Raw genomic sequence first — 10510 nt, 5'->3', positions numbered from 1 at the left:
CTATACCTTCTGCAGCAAATTTTTTCTCTTGCAACACTAGTCTAGTCTCTGCTTTATTGATATAGTTCTCTAAAATATTATACCTTTTTATTATTTTACTAATTTGGATATATTTATTAAATCTCCATCACCCAGTCTTCTTAATTTAGTCTACAAAAGTCATTTACAACTTAGCCCTAAGCATTCACTATGGAGTCAGCCCTTCTCATTCCCTCTCCCCTCCTAACACCATCAGCCCAACTCCCAGATGTTCACCACTTCTTGCACACCTGACCGTGTTTCTCAATTTTACATTGCCCTCCCCAGCAAATTTCTGAGACTCTCATGTCCCCCATGATGTGGGACCTGTTGGTCTTCTTAGCTACAATATCACCATTTGCTCTTTAATTAACATCAGAGGATGGCCAACTAATTCTCCAAGTTCCAATTAATGTTATTTATTGGATAGACTCCATAATCTACCATAGGCAAAGAAGCTAACTCCTCTGTGTTCCCATGGCATCTTGCTTACCTATAAGAACACTGTCTTGAAAATACTTGTTTATCTTTTCCTGTCTGCAAAAATGGACTCAGTTGATTTCTTTCCATTGTTCTATTTTCTGCTGGTATTTTCCAATCCCAGTTGGAAGCCAATGTGACTATTTTGCATGGACCGTTTGTACCACGAAATGTCTTGCTAACTAAGTCACTCTGCCTCCTCTATTCACTGCTTCATTCCTGTTGGGCATAAACTGAATCTTTAACCTTACCTCTCTAGGTGGTATTACCAAAATAAATCCTTCCAGCAGTCCCTTTTCTTTGTTTTTAAATACTTTCTCCAGAATAAATGCATTTTCCTGCTGATTAAATTGCACTGGACTTCTCTACACAAGATTTTTCTAATTAAGCTCAGCAAGAAAAAAATGAAATAAATATCAGTGCAAAATAAAATGAACCTATGGGTCTGTGGTTACTCCTTTCCTTTTAAATAAATATTTATACGATTTTCTGCCCACATTAGAATTGGAAAATATTTTCTACAAAACACACTTTTTCTTCTACCAAAATGGATGGATGATGACATATCAAGAAGTTTACATATGTGAGCAACAGAAAAATGTCAATACCTTTAGTCAGAGCTGCAATTAAACTCAATTACTTAGACCTCTATGAATTGCTTCTATGTTGTTTTCAGTGCTTTAACTTTCAACTATTATTTTCCATTTTACTATTCTATTTTACAATAGGATTTAATGTAATATATATATTGTGTTTTCCCATTATAAAGTTCTATAGAAGTTACAAAAGAAATTATTAGGCTTTGGCAAACAACTAATTAACCCTCTTAACAGTATTTCTTTGTATATGAACTTTCATAGCCTTTGCTGGATTTGCTTATTATTATAATGCAAACATCCAGGTAAATCTCAAATTTAACCATCCAACTAGAGTTTAACTTCCTATGATTTTAACTGGAAGATAAAATGTTTAGTTAGATATATAAGTAGATTTTTATATTTAATAGCTAGTACTACGTAGCCCAAATTGTTTATTTCTGATTGACTGAGAGCTCTTAAATATGTCAAAAGACCCATGTGAGAAGAATTTATATTTGATTGATGCCAATCTTTTGTGTTGAAGTGGTAAAGTATCTATTCAGATGCATTCACATTCTGGCTAGCTTTTTATTTGGTTTCAGCTTGTAGATTAGATGTCTATAAAGAGAATATGTTACCACCTAAGATGTTTCGCTGGTCTGTCATTTAGACAAGCTGAAACTACGTTTCCCAGAGTCCCTGTTCATGTATGGTCTGTATTGGAGTTGACCAAAATTTAAAAATTATTTGAGATTTGGAAGGCAAGATTGACAACTCTGTGGAACTCATCTGAGATCAGGGAAAAAGATGAAAAGGAGATTCTAAGCTCTCCCTGTTTTCCTCATTCTATGTCCAGCTCTTCTCCCAGGGCCTGCTGAGCAGGGCCTGATAATTCACAGTGGCCCAGGCTCTTTGCCAGATCTTCTTCATGCTTCCTTTATGTTCCAACTCTGACTACAGAAGAGCTGGTTAGTGACTTTTCTCCAAATCTCTAATTTCCCTGAAAATTAAGAAAAACAAACAAATGAACAAAAATAAAAACAACCCTTCCAGCTTCTTCCACAGCTGTGTAAGGTGTCATGCTCATAAAGAATCCCTTGTTCTACAAAACTCATGGAGATTCTACTACTGACACACACTGACTGATACCAGTGTTGGTATCAGAAGTCAGTCCAGGGGAACAGAACCTTAAGGATGAGAATGTGTAATTAGTTCTCTGATTTAGTTACATTTAGAACATTAATGGTTCTGTTTTCCTGTGTTAACCAGATACTTACATTCCACAAAATACAGTGGCAAAAAGAGTAACTTTTATTATCGCCTGCAATCAAATGATTACCAAAGGCAAGGCCTTGCGTGAACAAGTATTTGCCACCAGCAAGTATTTTAGTGGAAACTAAGGAGAACAACTCATATATAGAGTTGATTGCTTGACTCTAATGCATGGAGGACATGGAGAAGAAAAATCATAAGCACAGACATTTAAATTCTAAGCTCAAGTTTTAAGTAGGGGACCAGAAAACTTTTATGAACACTCTAAAATAAATCTTTATTTCCAGGAGCTTCAGAAACAAGATTTCTGAAGATTAAACCCTAAATCTTATCTACAGATACCTGAATTACTATGCAAACTAAATTCCCATATTCACAAGCCTTTCTTATGTTAAAGTTAGACCATAAATTGAAAACGTGTGAGTCCTGAAAATTGGGATGAAGATTTCTGAGCAGATTGTGATGAAGTTGAAGACTTTGAACCCCTAAATTCTACTGAGCCTCACTGGCCTGTGGAAGCAGCCCTTATTTCCCTCTCTGAAGAGGTTAGCCTGCCCTTGCCTGCAAACCCATACTTGCCTCAGATGATACAGGTGTTTTGCAGGGCATTGTTAATCCTCCTGAGGTCCCATTCCCACCACCTCTCATCGCTCCTAGACTTGTAAGCAGAATCAGTCCCCACAGGCTTAGAAAATCTGGCAAAGTACAATCCATAAGCGGTTACCCTACACACCAAAAGAATTGCATAATTTCGCCAATTTATAACACAAACCTGGGGAAAATATATGGGAACATAGCCTAACAAGTAGGATCTGAGTGGAAGAAATGTGTTGGATCAGGTCGAATATATTAATATGGGTACACTAAGAAGAGATTCTGTATTCAATGTGTTTGCCTGAGTGTCTGGGAATGGCTCTACCATTTGTTTAATTGGTGTATTGAGACACAAACCCAAAAGTGGCCCACAGAGAATGCACTTGAGATCCCAGAACTTCCTTGGTGTAATCTAGAGGACAATAATCAAAGACTTGGGGAGATTGAAATGCTAGGGTAGATTTTTTTTATGTAAGATCTGCTTACACCCTAACTAGCAGAGTCCCAAAGACATTTCCTTCAAGTCTTTGAGAAACACATTGGTGAAAGGTGTCCCAGCAACTGAAGAGCTCCATGTTGGTTCTTCTTTGCAGTCCAGGAACAACAGTGGAAGCTTTCACTGTCTAAGTAGGCTCCCTGAATCCAATGAGGATGATGAGATCCAGGTGTGCCAGGGGCCAGGTGGCAGCACTTAACTGCTAAGAGTAGGAATCACAATGGTTGGCAGACTGCAAGCTGTTATAGGGATGGCTTGATACACAGAGAACTTTGATGTTCTATAATTAATCATATGTCTGTAGGACTGAAGTTGATGGGCAGCCCACTAAAGTCTTATTTGACTTGTGTAAGTGGAAAGGTTTCAAATGCAGTAAATGTAAGGCTAACTTGAATCAGCATAATAGAGGATGTGGCATATCAATCATTTTCAAAAATTATGCCACTTCATAGAACTAGAGTTCACTGAAGGAAGGCAAGCTCATTTTACACCTCATAAAGAGTGGAAGTGGGCTCATGTCTTGTGGAATTCATGACTGTCATCATGTTCACCATCTTTATAAAGTGACTAACCTTTTAGAATAATGGGATGGCATTTTGAAGAGTGAATTATGGCACAAACTATGATAACACCTTGTGTGTATCCTCACATGGCTTACACAGGACGTGCTCTTATGCAGTGATCAATATGCAGTGTTGTTTCTTCCATAGTCAGGATTCTGGAAGTCTTAACCAGCCCAATAAATGGGAGGAGGGAAAGCAAATAAAAGGGATACTTATTAGAAGTGAATAAATAAACCCTGTTACTATTTGCAGATGACTTGGTGGTTTATGTAGAAAACTCCAAGGACTTCAAAAAAAATCCAGTTTACTGTTGGACTACCAAACACTCATGTGATTTTTGCTGAAACCAGTTAGAAGGTTGGTAAAATAACATATTACAAAAATTTCTGCAAATCTAAAGTTCCCTACAATAACCTCTATCTGGTATCCTCATCCTATTGTATGAGGAACTACTGTCTCCTGGGTGATGAGTTGCAAGTGTAAGTTAGATGGGTCAATGTCATTCAGACAACATAAAACTGCTTAGCATTCAAATGATTTTTGGCCATAGTGTGTAATGAAGAGAAAGCTGACAAAAACTAATTAAGAGGCAGTGATGCCTAGAGTTGATAGAATCAACTTTATATTTATATTAGCCAGTTTGAGTTTCTAGTTTCTACAATTACTGTCTCTGCAATTTTTGATAAGATTTTGGAGTTAGAGGTCATTTCATTATATAGAAAATGATTATAATTTCAGGGTTGAGGTAATTCTTAAGTGAACTACGTAAACAGCGTAATTCAATGTCTATCACAGATTAAGCCAAAGTTCTTAGTGACTCATATCATCACCATTATGTTTGTTATATTCTTATTATGAACCAGAAACTCATAGTTAGTAACTGTACAATCTATCAGTACATGCATTTTGTAAAGTAAAATAATTTCTGGCTGATTTTATACCATGCCCTTGAATTTTTTTCTGTCATATTTCTCATATATTCTTGATGCACGTTATCAGAACATGTGTTATCTTGCTTTAAGTATATAAGCTGTTTTAAGTTAATTTGTAACAACATGGAGTTTATGTAAAAGCATAGATGAATAGATACAAATATAAATAATCTTGGGCTAAAATGTAATAAAATGTCACAGAATCTTAAAAATGTTGACTGTATAATAAAAAAGAATTAGAAGATATAATCATAAGGAATTACACAAGTCAACTAGAATTTCAAATTTATAAACCACCCATTTTCTTATCAAATCTAAGAAACCTAATAAAACCCAAACAGACCAAAATATTAAAAATAAACATTTTGAAAAAGAAATGGACTTGGGCAGTTGTTTCATGGATTTATTCAGTTTCCAACCACTCTGAGGCCACAAGTCCCAAATTTGTATATTTCCCATTAGCTCGTTACCTAATTTTATTCCCCTTATACACCCTTGATCCAAAAATAAAATTAATTCTATACTGTTCTTTACTTTTCTTGTATAGATATGGCCTATTTAAAATAATGTTCCTAGAAATAAAGCCACTAAGGAAGGATCTTCATGGGATTCACTTCATTATCCCTGGACACTAATCTGGATTTCATTAAATCATCCAGCCTAATTAATGTGAAGAAAAATACTTAGGGAACAAAAGTAACTGCACTTAACACATTGGAAATGTTCATCTTCATTAGCAAAGCATTTTTCTTCATAACCAAGGACTTAGAGTAATTTTCAAATAGAGCAGAAAATTCTTATAGAAGGTGTTACAATAACAACTATGTAGTACTTACTATTCTGGCTCATATATTTCTTCTAGCCCATTTGGGATTCTATAATAAAATACCATAAACTGGGTATCCTTTGTACAAGAGAAATTTGTATATTACAATTCTGGAGACTGGGAAGTCCAAGAAGAAGGTACTGGCAGATTTGTGTCTGGTAAGAGCCACTAACTCACACATGGTATCTTGTTGCTGTGTCTTTACATGGTGGAAGGGAAGAGCTAGCTCTATGGGGTCACTTTTATAAAGGTGCTAATCCCAGGATTTCAAAATATGAATGTAAGTGAGAACACAAACTTTAATAGCAACACTTGTGAATGGTAATTTATTAATGCAGGAATACGGATAAACACTGCCATATGATGATAGACCCCCAAACCAAAAAAAGGAGGTGGGGAATAAAGGGTTAACAAACATATCAATGTTGTGTTACCTGTAATTCAGATCTTTTAATAATTTCAGACATTTCTGTTGAAACATCACCATGCAAAATTGGAACTTTCCTATATTATGTATGATATGAAGATGACATTCTGGATTTTAAAAAGCAAAGATGTAAAGTCGAATAGTTGATGTGACATTTAGGTATAACAATAATCATTATTAACACTGCTTAAAGACGTGATGTTGGATTTTTTAATAAATACAATTTTTAACTTTTTAAATATTTATTTTGAAAACATACACTCATTTAACATACTTCCTTTAAAATGTCTATTTTAATACATGTTATAATTGTGTAGAAAAAGTCTTATGATAGAGGAGGTAAAAGCACATTTCTCATTTTTGAATATGCTTTGTGTTTTTGGTCTGAAAAGTCTCTGGAGACTGCAGTGTATGCAAACTAGACCATTAAGGACCATAGATTTATTCTCATGGAATGCTAGAATGTATTAAAACTGACATTAAAAATCTAACATCTGAAACACATATTTGATATCCTATTTATATTATCTATTGCTGTCCTTTCCAATATAGATGTCAGTTATTGGGTTTTCCAATTAACATTCTATTTATGAAGGGAATGCTTTTATTCCAAAAGCAGGAAAATGGCACAAGTAATAAACAAAAGAAGGCATGACTTACAAGTAGACTTTTATTGCTATCGATTACACCATCTTGAAATACAATTGCTTTAGTGTTTTCTTATTAAAGGGTTATATGATGGAAGGCTTACTAGAAAATTGCATCTTACAATATATTCTCTGCTAGATGAGATTAACATTCCTAATATTATTTTTACTAAATCAATTCAGAAATAGTCACTATGTTTTGAAAAGCAAACCATATATTTAGGTAGACAGTGTGCATAAACAGGTGAAGAAACTAAATGTTCTAAATGGAATATGCCTTGGTTTTAACTATTAAATTGTTCACATCTCTGTACTACCTAATCTTGAGGTTGCACAAAATTAAACAGAGCAGTCATTTATTTATATACACATTCTTATGATACCAGGGCAACTGTGTTTCCCACAAATCCTGGTAAATCAACAATTCCACTTTGAAAGATTTATTTATTTGAGTCTTGAAAGAAATTTTGTGATTAAGAATTCTGAGTAAAAATATAAAGACTCTAAATAAAGAGAAGTTTTATGCCATGGCTGCCATTTTGCAGCACTTCACTCATTCATTCTTAAACAGGGCTGAGGAAAGTGGGGTGGAAAGTATTTTCTCATCCCAGTGTCTTTGTATTTTAAACATATGAACATGTATTAAATCCTAGCTACTGAGGAGGCTGAGGCTGGAGCACCCCTTGAGCCCAGAAGGAGTTCAAATTCAGGCTAGGCAACATAGCGAGACCCCTGTCTTTGAAAAACATTTGAAAAATTGAGCTATGCTGGGCGCGGTGACTCACAACTGTAATCCTAGCACTTCGGGAGGCCGAGGCGGGTGGGTATCTTGAGGTCAGGAGTTCGAGACCAGCCTGGCCAACATAGTGAAACTCTGTCTCTACTAAAAATACAAAAATTAGCCGGAAATCGCTTGACCCTGGTAGGCAGAGGTTGCAGTGAGCAAAGACTGCCACAACACTCCAGCATGGGCAATAGAGAGACACTGTGTCTCAAAATAAATAAATAAGCCACAGGTGGTGGTACATGCCTGCGGTCCCAGCTTCTCGGGAGGCTGAGGTGGAAAGATCACTTGAGCCCAGGAGTCGGAGGCTGCAGTGAGCTATGATCGTGTCACTGCACTGCAGAGTGGGTGACACAGCAAGACCTCATCTCTAATTTTTTTTATTTTTATGCATATACATTACCTGATGAAATTATAAATTAAATTGTTTAAAAGGGAAGAACATATAGCAGATTTTGAACTTGTCGCAGTGGTGAAATTATTGATAGTTTTTCTCTTGTTCCTCTGTATTCTGATTTTCTTTAAATTGACTTCTATTCATTGTGTTACTAAAAGAATATTGATTTATATTTTTAAAGTGTGAGTAGGAGTTGAAAAAAGTCTTTTAACTCCTATTCAAGCCTTTCTAGAAATATTGCTCAACAAGAAGAAGATAAATGGAATACTGGAAATGTGAGACCAAAATGAGAAGTCCCAGAGCATACTGATGTGGTGATGATGATGACCCAGCAGACAGGGAAAGTAGATGAAGGAGAGAGAGGAGGTAATTGTTGGGTGAAGTCTTTGTGGAGGAAAGAGACAATAGGATATCAAGAACAGCTCTTTCCCAGGAGCACGGATATTTCATCTCATCCATTTCTACAGGAGTAAAGGTGGGATATGTAAGTTTTGATGTAGTTAAGTGGATAGATCCTGTAGTGGAAGATGAAGAATTTCAATTCTGATAGTCTGTATTTCCAAAATGACATTTGAGACTAGCTCATCAGCTAATGGGGAATGGCAGAATGAGAAAGTATGGAAGTTTTCAAAAAATTAGAAGACACAAAATGGTCTACCAATTTACTCGAATTTCATGACAACGATAGTTGCTTGTTGGAGATTTCTGGCCATTAATTTAAAGTGAAAATAGATTAATTGATTATTATAAAAGCAGGAAATGAGCCTAAAATACAGTAGATGTTCACAAAATGGTGCATATTGTTTCATTATTGTTCCAGACTCTTAACCAGAAATCTCAGGGCCAGATTAAAGTTCAGAATCTTTTCTGACTGGCTTTAGCTTCTCTCAGATTTTCTGAGATGTCATTCCTTCTATCTCCCCATCTAGATGCCATCCCTGCACTATGCAGATTTTTAGTATAACATCCTCTATCCTCTTTATATAAATAGATGAACAAAGAAAGCAGATCAATTTCTCCACTTAAGATCCTCATACCTTGGGGATGGAGGGTAATCAGGAGTAAAGCCAGGTTGTTGAATGAGAAGGGTTCTCTAGGACTCATTTTTCAGCTGCTTCTTCTCACATTGAATACCTGCAAATCTGTATTTCTTCTAGTCCCAGCAAGTGGAGGGGGAGGAATTCCATGTCCTTTAAAACAAGAATTTTCCAAATTCCTTGCTCCTGTATCTATTGGTTGCTCTGTGGCACCTTCAACTCAGCATCTGCTTTCTCGAATCTGTTCAATTGTTCCCATAAGTTAATGTTTGCTCTTCATGATCTTAGGTGTTATGTTGACTTCTACTTTATTAGTCATTTGCATGGGTGCTGAGACAGTTAATATAAAAATCTTATTCATAGTTTTCAGAAAGGTAGCAGAAACAGTCAGGTTGAGTGACTGGTCCAAGGTAAGCTGGTTAAGAGGCAGTAGAATAGGACTCATGTCTAGTACAATTTACCTTCTCTGGCTGGGTGCAGTGGCTTATGCCTGTAACACAAGCGCTCTGGGAGGCCTTGACAGGAGAATCACTTGAGGCCAGGAGTTCAAGACCAGCCTGGCCAACATAGCGAGATCCTGTCTCTACAGAAATAAAAAAATTAGCCTGACAATGTTGGCACCCACCTGCAGTCCCAGCTACTTGGAAGGCTGAGGTGGGAAGATCACTTGAGCCCAGGAGTTCAAGGCTGCAGTGAGTCTAATAACACCACTGCACTCTAGCCTGAGTGACAGAGTGAGCCCCTGTTTCTAATAAAACTACATTCATAAAAATACAAATAAATTTTAAAAAGACAACTTATCTTCTCTGAAACAGTGGTTCCCAAAGTTTATAATGTATTATAATCACCTGGAGTGTTTATTAAAACACATTTCTGAGCCTCAATCCCAAAGATGTTGATTCAGTAGATCTAGGATGGCACCTGAGAAACTAAACTTCTAACAAATTTCTAAGTGAAGTTAATGCTGCTGGTTTTTTCTGTAGAAGACATAAAGCATTTCAAGTCCTGCCCTCCCAAATCTCATTCTCTGGCTCCAAGTCCAAGAATCTCACTAATACTCTATGTCTCCCAACATGCTGATGATCTCTTTAGATGTGCGTGTCCTAATCTTGGAAGTAGTAGCTGCTGCATCTGCAGGTAAGACAGAAGACTAGTAGTCTCTCCTTGAACCATTGAGTCTTTAAGCTCCTAGAAGTTACCCTTGGAAGGATTCCTTGTTAATTCTTATATATAAATATTTGTATGATGTGTAGAATTTTAGTTAAAGAATAGCTTCTCTATAAGAACAGACTTATAGTTTCTATGTTTTTATTTTCTTTTTCTTCTTTTCTTTTTTTTTTTTTTTTTTTGAGAAAGTCTTGCTCTGTCACTCAAGCAGGTGTACAGTGGCACAATCTTGGCTCACTGCAACCTCTGCCTCCTGGGTTCAAGCTATTCTTGTGCCTCGGCCTCCTGAGTA

Source organism: Macaca mulatta, chromosome 4 (assembly GCF_049350105.2).
Source record: "Macaca mulatta isolate MMU2019108-1 chromosome 4, T2T-MMU8v2.0, whole genome shotgun sequence".
Taxonomy (NCBI): Eukaryota; Metazoa; Chordata; class Mammalia; order Primates; family Cercopithecidae; genus Macaca; species Macaca mulatta.
This window is presented reverse-complemented; position numbering follows the sequence as displayed.